At 43.6% G+C, this 11,570-nt stretch overlaps 1 protein-coding gene across 2 annotated transcripts in view; it reads left to right on the top strand.

Annotated features, from left to right (window-relative positions):
* The first annotated feature begins 1,686 nt into the window (after positions 1 to 1,686).
* The window catches only part of Hipk3 (homeodomain interacting protein kinase 3), a 67,741-nt gene continuing 57,857 nt past the window's right edge, over positions 1,687 to 11,570 (top strand). Inside the window, exon 1 of one of the 2 annotated variants that reach the window (XM_028766866.1) lies at positions 1,687 to 2,247. The gene's annotated coding sequence lies outside the window, so the exon portion shown is untranslated. The remainder of the gene's footprint in view (positions 2,248 to 11,570) is intronic. The other variant, XM_028766864.1, reaches the window with a different exon arrangement.

Raw genomic sequence — 11,570 nt, 5'->3', positions numbered from 1 at the left:
GCAAGGCAAAGGTTAAAAGAAATGTGACAGAAATCCTTCTTGGAATTCATAGGAAGGGGGGTGGGGTAGGGTGAACTACTCAGCAGAAAGGGGAGAAACCCTCACCTCCAACCTCTTCATAAATGTAGCAACCCACAAAAAAGCAGAGGAAAGTCTTCCATTAGGAGGCTAGAGAGATGCTTGCAAAAGTGGTGAAAAGTTAGTCCTAATGGAGAGAGTTCTCGGAGAGAATTCTCTATTAGTGTAGATTTTTTTTTTAGCAGTTATTTTTGTTTGGTTTTTAGATTATTGCCTTAAAAGAAATTCAATGTACATGCTAAAGAAAGAAGAATGCCTCAAACATTGGCCTCTTTCTGCATGCAGACTAGAATATAATCTTGAGCCCTGCCCCCTTCCGTTCCCTCCATCTTCCCAGTGCTGGCATTATAGGCATGCATCACCTTGCCCGTCTCATGCGTATGCCTTTCCTAAAAACCAGTCATTGGTTTTTCTACTTCAGTCTTCACTGAGTACCCTGTCTTGAAGAAAACACTCATCACTGGAGAAAGGCTTATCAGTGGGCTCCAGGGATACCCTTTTTAAAGACATTCTACACTGTCCTAGTTTGAAAGGCAATAGGGAAAGGACTAGTATCTACGCCGCAAGTTGACCCTCCCTTTAGTCTCAGCTGCTGCAATAGAAAATGTGTGGAGAAACAATACATCAGCAAACTCAATCCTTATAGTAAAAATACGAAGAAAGCAAAGGACATTTCTAATATACAGAGGTGCTTGCGCTGCTGAAACTTTAAACATTAGTTTAGAACAAAAGGACCCAGACGAAACAGGTGGCAAAATAGGTTTACTGAATGATGGGTTGCTTCGAAGATAGCTGGTTTCTGGAGAGAGAAATGGAGGACAGAGGGGTGGAGACTAAGGCCTTGCTCTCTAACCTTGCTCACGTCATCGAAACTTGTCTAAACCCTTGTCTTAGCATAAGAGTTTGGACTATGCATCAGTAAGATTCTTTCATCTCAAATTCCATGGTTCTATGGTTACGTGGGTGGAAATGGACCATTCTGTCGATATCCTAGTTTCTAGGAGCGAAGAAACTAGCTTGGGTGTGGAACTAACTCGATGGAGAATTATCAACGTAGAGGTGGGCAGCTTCCCAACGACTGTGGTGGTGCACTTGGAAAACTTCCGAGAGAGTCCTTCCCTCATTCTTTGACATGGTGTGACAAGTCTCCTGCTGTTTTGGAATAGGGAAGCGAGAAGGACCTATTTTAGGCTGAGATTATTCATTTGGCTAAAGAGTCTCTCTCCCTTTGATTTTAGACTCCTAAAATGCCGAGAAACGGATTCTAAAGGGGTGGAAAGGAAATTAGGATGGGGTAACCTGGAAGGGCTGTGAAATTCTGCTTCCGCATCTGAACCCCTTTGGGTATTAGGATCTTCCCTTAAATGTGTATTTTTGGGCCCGAAGTCAGGCTCAGAACTGCAGAGGAGGGCTGACGGAAGCTGTTCCTGTTGGAGGGATGGCTTGAGAGCTCAGGGTTGGATCCGCGCGGGCCGCCTGGCGGGCTGCGAGCGTCAAGGGCGCGGCTGCGGGCGGACCCCGGGGAGGGGCTTCGTGGAGGCGCCGCGGCCCTACCCGAGCGGGGCCGCCGGGGCTCGGCGCGCAGAGCGGCCGAGCGGGCGGTGGCGCTGCGGAGGCGGCGGCCGAGGCCGGCGGGCGCGGAGGAGGGGCCCTAGATCGGGGCGGCCCGCGGCAGCTGCCCGGGTGACGACTGCCGGCAGCGCGGCGCCCTGAGGAGTCCAAGCCGCAGTCCCCCGGCGTCGCGGCCTCGCAAGCAGCCCTCGTCCTAGTCTCAACCCCGCGGCTGGGGAAATGGGCCCTCACGGCCGCGGGCCCTGCATCCCGCGCTCCTCGTAGGCCCTGGTGACCCGCCGGCTTGTCATTGCCCCTCTCCCCAGTCGAGCCGTCCCCACCCCAGGTCCCCGGGAAGGAAGATGAGGGAGACGGGCCCGGCGATCGGCAGCCAGAGCAGCAGCAGCAGCAGCAGCGGTCGAGGGAGGGTGTTTCGCCGTTTCCTCTTAGCCGCCAGGACAAGATGGCAGCGGCCGCCGAGAGGGGCTGAGCCCCGGCTGGGTGGCGCCGCCTGCTGAAGCGCTTGGCTCCGGGTCCCCGCACGGTCCCCGCTACCCACCCCGGACATGCTCAGGGCTGCGGCCGCCCGAAGTGGGGAGAGCGCGGGCCTCTAGGAAGGTAAGGGAGCCGGGCAAGGGCGGGGAGCTCGGCGTTGTCACGGGGCCTCGGGAACCCTCGGAGCGCTGCCGCTCCGTTTCCGCCCGGTTGTCTAGTGCGGCCGTCCCGGGCGGTTCCCGAAGGCCGGCGCCACGCCAGGCCCGAGGCGGCCGGACGCGGGGACCGCGCGTGCTTTCCGCGCGCGCTTGGCGCAGCCTCCGGGAAGCCGCCCTGGCCGCGCCGGGCAGTCCGGGCCTTCCCCCAAGCCAAGGTTGCGCAACGGCTCTTCCCAGCAACCGAAGTTTTGTTTGGTCCCACGGGGCCCCCCGTTTCGGCTCGGCAGCTCTAGGCCGTCACTACGGAGACCTCGTTCCTTTCATTGATGGGAGCGAACACCAACGTGCACGCACGCCGCCAGAGCGCCCAGCCCCGTGGCTGCGCCGCGGAGGCTTGGTGGCCCTGTCACCGGCGTCGCGGGGCGGCGGGTTTGGAGGGTGTCAACTCCGGGGACGTGCGTGCGTGTGATTGTTGGGGAGGAGAAATGTGATCCGCGGCTTCGCGTCCCCAGCGGCGGCGGGAGGAAGGCGTGGCGGCCGCGCGGCGGGGCTGTTGCCGGCTTCTCTCGTTACGGCGGCGGCGGCCCTCTTCCCTTCGCGCTGGGGGAGATCAGCGGAAAGGACTCGGGACCAGAATGTCTGTTTTTCTGTCTGGGGGGAGACGGCTGTTGTAAAATGGTATGTGGATCTCGGGGGAAGCCTGTTGTTTCCCAGTCTTATCTGTGCTTGAGGGATTGCGCTGAAGGGTGTGTGCGTAAATTACCTTGGACCTGTTACTGAGTAGTCACAACATGTTCGGTCCTTGAACCGTGTTTTCACAACCTCTGGCTGGCCTGCTAGCGAATTTTTTTTTCCATCTGTCATTTCGCTGCTTATAAGGAGCTTCTATTAGCAGCAGCAGCAGCAGCAGCAGCCGGTGTCCGTCTCTCCCCCCCCACCCCCCCTCCCCCGTTTCAGATTATGGCCCAGTTTACTGGGAAAACTTATGGTTTTACAGTCAACTTTGTTTTGGTTGTCTCTCTGGTACAGGGCTGGAAAAGTTAGCTGGAAAACCAGCCTTGCTTTCTATATACCTCCGATATGTTTGAAGATCTGTTGGGTTTTTTTTTTTTTTCTGTTTTTCTATTTTAGTTTTTTTTTTTTTTTCCTGTAAACTACAGCCTCTCAAGTGAGGTACTTCAATTTACCTTAGTTCCCAGATTTTGAAAAATTTTAAAGTTTTTTTTTTCTTCCTTCTGATCAGATTATGAAAACATTTCCAGAAAATATCTTAATGTTTATCCACATTTACTATTTCAGAAACTGGGCAAGTCTCACCTTATGTTTGATAAGTCTAGATTCTGCTTAGGTTTGCAGTGCTAATTTTATACAGTGAGCAACGATAAGGTTTAAACAGGTCATGATTAAGCTTAGTATTTTAAGTAAACAAAATATGACTGACCTTTTAAAAATTGTTTTGTTGTGTTAATTCCTTTGTCTTCATGACACTTAACAGTAATTGAAGTTTAACCAAACAACCCAAATTTTTAAGTTTTAAATTAACAAGCTATTTCGTGGTATATTTATGGCTGCATTCATATAAAGGGCATGGAGCTCTCGTTTGTGAAATTTAGTGCTTAACCTGTGTCAGTTTACTTTTCTTAAATTATTGTGATTACTTTTAATTTGTTATGGTAAAAAATATATATCAGAATGTCTGCCCTTTCAGCGTTTGGATATTTTATTGTATTTTAGGGAGAATTTATTTCTTAGGTCCTTCTTTCTACCCTAAGAAATATATTTACTAAAAGAAAAAATATTTTGGAAGATAGATAAAAATATAGCATCAGTGTTTTAAACAGGTAAGATGAGTTTGAAGTCTAGAACACAACTGGCCATTAAATGTTTTAAATTTATATTTGGACATTGCTGACTACAGTAGCTAAACATACATATTAGGCAAACAGATCATAACATGGTGAGGCAGTCTTAGCATTTTGTCATAATGCCTTTTCCATTGAACTAGTCATTATCTTGTTTATAAACCAGCCATTGGCTTCTGGGCATGGGGTTTTTAGAGTCTTATTAAAGTAGATGGTTTCTATGAGATAATTCTTGTAAATGTGCTTGAGAAGAAGCTGAAGATTATACTCTGTTAATTTTTTGGATGATCTGTCATAGGATACCATAAAGTAGGGTTGCAAATTACAGAGGTCGGTTGCTGTAGCAAGTATACCATTTGACACATAGATGCTTGTTTAATGCTAGTGCTGAATGCTTGCTTTCCTGCAAGTTCAAAAAGCAGTAGCTGTCAAATGACCTTCCTGATTGAATTTTTGTTTTTAAATATTTGCTTCATGAACACCGAAGGCATATGGAAAAGAGGAAGGAGAGAATGTCAACCTCACAATGTGGAATTGTTAATCAAATGTAATTCATGCACATCCACTTAAATGGAATAATTGTTTGCATCTATGTTCCATTAACTTTTGAGGTTAACTTTGTTTTTAAGGTAGAGGAGTTGACTTCCTAGTACAGTTCTCATTGCAACAGTTGATCTAGTATGATAATTGTCCTATTGGTGGTTGATTCAGAGGCATGGAAACATTGTTTTTATTGCAGCTTCAATTGAGCTTGGATATGAGAAGATGTCCTGACAGTGCTTCAAGGATGTTCCAAAAACTGGAATTTCTCTACTTTCCACAAGTTGTTACTTGTGTCTTATATTTATTAGAGCACACAGGCTAATTTTGATACATGATTATTATTGCTGCCAAAGTAAGCATTCCCTTTGTAAAATTTGTGGTTTGTAGCTGTCCTGATTTTTAATGTCCAGAGTTCAGGCTAGTATTGCATGTTTAAGTTGGAAGCTACTTCTGAAGAGGGACATTTATTGGTGTTTGTTTAGAGGTACCGCCCCTCCTCCACTTTAACTAGGATGTAGTATTTCTCTGGGAAAAGAGAACTTTCTCAGAACACTTGTCAGGAGGAAGGAATGTTTGCATGTGATATAAATATATGATGAAAGGAATTATCCTAATGTCCTTACTGGCTCTGGATTCATCTGCTTAAAGGTTATACCTTCCCCGGCACCTTTAAAAGGTTTTAACTTGAAGAAGAATATGTATTTGGGGAAGTTTTGAATCATGGTAAGGGTTTCTTCTTGTTGTTGTGGTTTTGTTTTTTGTTTTGTGTTTTTTGTTTTTAATTCTTTTTGGTTTTCCTAGACAGGGTTTCTCTGTATATAGTCCTGGCTGTCCTGGAACTTGCTCTGTAGGTCAGACTAGCTTCGAACTCAGAGATCCTCCTGCCTCTGCCTCTTGAGTGTTGGGATTAAAGGCTTGTTCTACCACCTTGGCTTATTTATTTAATTTTTAATGGAGTACTTTGTGGTCAACTTAAGGAAACAGTTAATTTCTTTTGTTTTCTTGGTCTAACTAAGAGTAGATTGGGCAAAAGCAGCGTTAGAGTGCTGCAGCTCTACTGTAGTTCCTCCGGATGCTGTTAGTCATTCTGTAAGACCCTGGTAGACTGACTCAGTCAGGAGGTGTAGAGTTACAGATACATACACACAGTATATATTGTATATAAGTGTTTGCCAAAGTAGGTGTTGAGTTACTTAGGAGTCTAGGGGCCCTCTTAGTTGCCTGTATGCTGAGACACCAGGGTGGACGCCAGGGTGGAGTCCTAGGAGCTACTCATGAGGAAGTGAAAAGAACCAGAAACATGCTGATAGTGTCCATAATGGCATTGTTAGGGTGGCATTTGTCTTAGCAGATTTACTTTAGGTCTTATGTAGCTCAGGCTGGCAGTGAACTCATCTTCCTGCCTCTACTGTCCAAGTAATACCACTAGGTCTGGCTGATTTAAAACAACAAAACCAAGAAAACCAAAACAATAATAACAAAACAACATAAATACAAAACAGTATAAAAGTTTATTACTTCTGGAGTTACAGGTGTGTAGGCCCTTTAAAAAGTCTCAGATTACAGGTTTCTCTGAAATCAGAAGGGCAAAGGGCATGAGTCTGATCTACAGGATTCTATTTTGTTTTAAAAGATCCTTAACAGTAAAGCCAAGGTACATATTAAACTTTATAGATCTTGTGTTTTCAGACTGAATTAAACCCCAGGTTTCTGATACCTGTCACACAATCCACTTCCCAAGGCAGACAGACATGGTATTTATTTATATTTGTTCTGTGAGTGAACTCAAGATCTCACACATTCAGCATGTTCTCTATAACTGAGTTATATCCCTAGCTTAATGCAGATGTGTTTTTATTTATTTATTTATTTATTTAGATTCTATTGTTTTTGTTTTATATCTATAGATGTATTGTCTGCATAGCTATTTGTACCACTTGTGTGCCTGGTGTCATAGAGGCCAGGAGAGGGCACTAAATCCTCTAGAACTGGAGTTACAGATGGTTGGGAGCCACCATGTGGTTGCTAGGAATTGTACCTGGGTCCTCTGGAAGAACATTCATTGCTTTAGTTGCTGAGCTATCTCTCCAGCCTACCTTCTATTTTTGTATTTGGGCCTTACTGTATAACTCTGGCAGGCCTTGAACTCTAATCCTCTGGCTTCTGTCTCAGTGTCAGTATTACCAGCACTAGCATACGTGACCTCTTTCCAGAATCAATCCAATCAATCTCTTCCTCTACCACTTCTCTCCCAGGTCTTTGAGACAGACTCCTGCAGTCCATGCTGACCTCAAACTTCCTCTATTTCCAGACTAAGCATTTCAGTCTCTCGACAAGGTCTCACTATGAAGACCAGGCTAGCCTCAAACTCAAAGAGATCCACTTGCCTCTGGCTCCACTAGACTAACCGTATCCTTTTGTTTTGTTTTGTTTTTGTTTTTGTTTTTGTTTTTTTGGTTTTTTGAGACAGGGTTTCTCTGTGTAGCCCTGGCTGTCCTGGAACTCACTCTGTAGACCAGGCTGGCCTTGAACTCAGAAATCTGCCTGCCTCTGCCTCCCAAGTGCTGGGATTAAAGGTGTGTGCTACCACTGCCCAGCCGCATATCCATTTGTTAAATGGGTAATTTTCCATATTCATTTTTACTTTGCATTTTCTTTGCTCCTATCCTTAAAAAATGATGTGTGTGTGTGCACACACATGCACATTCGTGGGCATATGTATGTGTGTGTGTGTGTGTTCTTGCTCTCATATACATGTATGGGCATGTGTTTACCATAGAACATGCGACAGTCGGAGGACAATTTTAAGAGATTGTTTTCATTCAACCACAAGATCTTGTGATCAAGTTCAGGTTATCATTTTCCCTTCCCCCATCCTCCAATAAACCAAAAGGATTATGCCTTTTTTAAAAAAGGAGATTTAGTATAGGGAAGAATAAGAAAGTATATTACTTATTTGAGCTGTAGCTTTTTTATTTGGACAAAGATTTAAGTTGTCAAAGATGAATTCTGTTCTTTTTTTTTTAATTAAAAGATTCACTTATTTTTGGCCATATGTAGTGGTGCTCACATTTAATCTCAAGTGCAGAGGCACGTGGTTATCTGTGAGTTTGAGGTCAACCTGGTCTACATAGTCTAAGGATAGCCAGAGATTTTACAGTGAGACCTTGTCACAAAAAAAATTTAATTTTGTTTTGTGTATATGAATCTTTTTCCTGCATGTATGTAAGTGCACCACATGTGTACTTAGTGCCTGTGGAGGCTAAAGGATGGTGTTGGATCCTCCTGAACTGTTTGTGAGTTGCCATGTGGGTGCTGGCAACCAAACTTAGGTCTTCTGCAGGAATGACAGGTACTTTTAGTTGCTGAGCCATCTCTCCAGCCCTGAAGACTGATTCTCTAGTGTAACTCCTGGTCACATTGAAAATAAAGGATTGTTGTGTTTAGTCACATGTATTTCCCCTCCCCTCAGTTACTTTATGTGGAGAACATTTTCTAGTTGAAAGATTTGTTTATATATGATGAGCATTACATTAATGAGATTAAGCCTGGGGATGTAGCTCAGTTTAAGTGCTGTCTAGAGTTCATGAAGCCCTGGCTTGGTCCCCAATAGCACATAAAGCCCAAACATATTGGTCCAGGCTGATAATTCCAGCAGCACTTAAGAGGTGTAGGCCAGAGGATCAGAAGTTCTGCATCATCCTCAGTTACATGTTGAGTTCAAAAGTTCAAAGCCAGCCTGGGGTATGAAAAATGGCATTTGTAGAATGTATGTCATTCAACCTTTTCATTAATAATTAATTAATTGTTTTTCAAGACAGAGTTTCTCTATGTAGCCCTGGCTGCCCTGGAACTCACTCTGTAGACCAGGCTGGTCTTAAACTTACAGAAATCTGTCTGCCTCTGTCTCCTGAGTACTGAGATTAAAGGCATGCACCACCCCAACCCAGCTACTGTTATTATTTTTATGTAGTTTATTTTTATAAGTTATAATTGATTACATTTGGATTACTAAGAAAGCTATCTGAAGGTTTGATAGGAAATGTAAAACTTACCTATATTAAACATGCTTATAACTTTTCTCTCTCGTTCTCTTTCTTTCTTTTGGACAGGATATAGCTATAGTTCAGACTAAGTTAAAATTCACTGTATAAACTGAGGCTAGCTTTGAACTTAGGATAATTCTCTTGCCTTAGCTCGTAAGTACTGATATTACAGGTATGGGTTACTACACCTGGATAACTTTAAGTTCTTTAATTCTGTCACACATAGTTGGATTTATTTATAAATTTTTACCAAAAATTAGTTTTTAAGTAAACAAAAAAGTAAACTTTGAGTCATTTGCAGTAAATTAATTACAAAATGTTTTCCACTTTAGAAAACAACTCTATGAAGGCCCTAGAATATTTTTGTATGCTTCTCTTATGTACTGATTAAGACAGAGTCTTGTAAGGTTTGGTAAACTATATATGGCTTTAGACATATAGCTTTCTAAAATAGTAAATAGTAAGTTTTAAATAGTTAGTTAGAGTGATAACATTGAAGCTTGGATATGGCTTTTAAGAGACATTATTTCCAAAGTATAATTTAAAATAAGTCTGAGGGCTTTAAATGTATAATTAATTGAGATTAAGTGGGGCATAGTGACAGAACTGCAATGAAAATGACAGGTTATGCTGCTGTGGACCCAGAAGCCATGAGCTGTCTTCATCGCTGCTCCCTTTCCATCGCAGGCCGGCCTGCCTCTCGTCTTTCCTTTCCTCTTCTTTTCTTTTTTTTTCTTCCCCCCCCCCCCCCCTTGGAACAGGGTTTCTTTTTGTAGTCCTGGCTGTTCTGGAACTCCTTATGTAGATCAGGCTGGTCTAGAACTCATAAAGATCCAATTTCTTGTGCCTCTTGAGTGCTGAGATTAAAGGTTTGAGATTACCGTATGCTTGGCATCATTACTTAATCTCCCCCCACCCCCAGGAGTTTCTCTGTGTAGCTGTGCCTCCAATTCAGAGATCCACCTGCCTCTGTCTCCAGAGTGTTGGGGTTAAAGGTGTGCTCCATCATTCCCAGCTTTGTTCATAGTCTTTGAGAAATTGATACTTTTATTGAGACAGTGCCTTATCATTTGATTCTGGCTGATCTGGAAGAACTTACTATTGAAGGCTGGCTTACAAGTCGTCTTGTCCCCAGCCTCCCACTCCTCACCCCCATCCAAGGGTTGGCATTAGAGGTGTGTGTGGCAGGTCTGGCCATACCATGTATTTTGATGATGTTTGTCACTGAACTTCTTTAAGTCCTCCCAGATCTATCCCTATTTTCCTGCTCTGCCTTTTAAAAAATAACCATCAAGTCTAATTTGTGCTGCCCACATACTCCTGAGTGTAGGGCAGACTATTCTTAAAACAGGATGCAATAATACATATTTTTGTGCTAATTCTAGTCAGTTTTGGTAGAACTAGTATAAGTATTTTTGTACTAAATTAGTTGTAAATATAAAATTAGACAATAATTGTTATAAGTCCCAAAGTAATTGGGTTTGTAGTCTCTTTAGTATGCTTTAATTGATTTCTTTTTGGTAACTGGCTCATAGACTTAGGCTATAAGAAATGAAATGTTATTGTAGCTGTCAAAATATTTTACATGTTTGATTGTCTACAAAGATAGTCTATTCCCCATCTGGTATCATCATTTCTTCTGCCTTAAAATAATTATAGCTAGGAATAGTGCCCTGAATCTTTAAAACCAGTACTTGGGAGGCAGAGGGAAGTGCATCTCTGTGAGTTCAAGGCCAGCCTGGTCTACATAGTTCCAGGCCAGCCAGTACTACTTGGTGAGACCCTGTATTCAAAAAATCAGAACCAAATAAACAAATAAAAACATTTCCTTATTTTGTGTGGTGGTTGGAGGAGAGTGCATAGCAGCACACCAGGAGCCATGTGTGAGGGCAGAGGACAGCTTTGTGGATTCCTCTCTTTACCTTTCTGTGAGTTCTGGGGATTGAACTCAGGTTGTTAAAACTTTAAATCTGAAGAAACTTGGTTTTGGTGGTTGTATTAGTAAAAGTTGTGCAGTTGTACTTTTCAAAATATGATGGCCCCTTCTGTTGTATCTAAACTAAGAAAAGAATACAGATTCATTAAGTTTTAACAAATGGGAAGAGCAGTCCGGTAAGTATCCATGACTAAAGTAGACTGTTACCCTGTTTAAAACAGCTGGACTCAGGCTCAGGGAGCACCGAGAAAAGGATGGAACGAATCTCAGAGTCTGTTGTGAACACTACGTCACATGATTTCCTGTCTCTATTTCTTTATTGTCTCCTCCCTCTTCCCCCCCTGAGACAGGGTTTCCCTGTGTAGCTCTGGCTATAGACCAGGCTAGCCTCAACCTCCGAGATCTGCCTGTCTTTGCCTCCTGAGTGCTGGGATTAAAGGTGTGTGCCACCACCACCTGACCTGTACTCTTTTTAAGTGAAATTTTTTTTGTTTTTTTGTTTTTTGTTTTTTTTTTGAGACAGGGTTTCTCTGTGTAGCCCTGGCTGTTCTGGAACTCACTCTGTAGACCAGGCTGGCCTCGAACTCAGAAATCTGCCTGCCTCTGCCTCCCACTTGCTGGGATTAAAGGCGTGCACCACCACTGCCCAGCTTAAGTGAAATTTTTAATAAGACATTTTGTTCTTGTGTATGTGTATGTGCCTACCACAGTATGTGGGGGCCAGAAAAGGGCATCCGAATCTCTGAAGCTGGAGTTTGAAGCGGTTCAGAGCCGTCTGTAGCAGGTGCTAGGAACTGTACTTTAACTGCTGAGCCATGCATCTCTCCAGTTCCATAGCTGTTGAACTCTTGAACTCACAGCCACTGAGATTACTTTCACAGGATTTGTACAAGATTTGGCC

This window comes from Grammomys surdaster, unplaced genomic scaffold, assembly GCF_004785775.1.
Source record: "Grammomys surdaster isolate TR1022 unplaced genomic scaffold, NIH_TR_1.0 170, whole genome shotgun sequence".
Taxonomy (NCBI): Eukaryota; Metazoa; Chordata; class Mammalia; order Rodentia; family Muridae; genus Grammomys; species Grammomys surdaster.
This window is presented reverse-complemented; position numbering and strand designations above follow the sequence as displayed.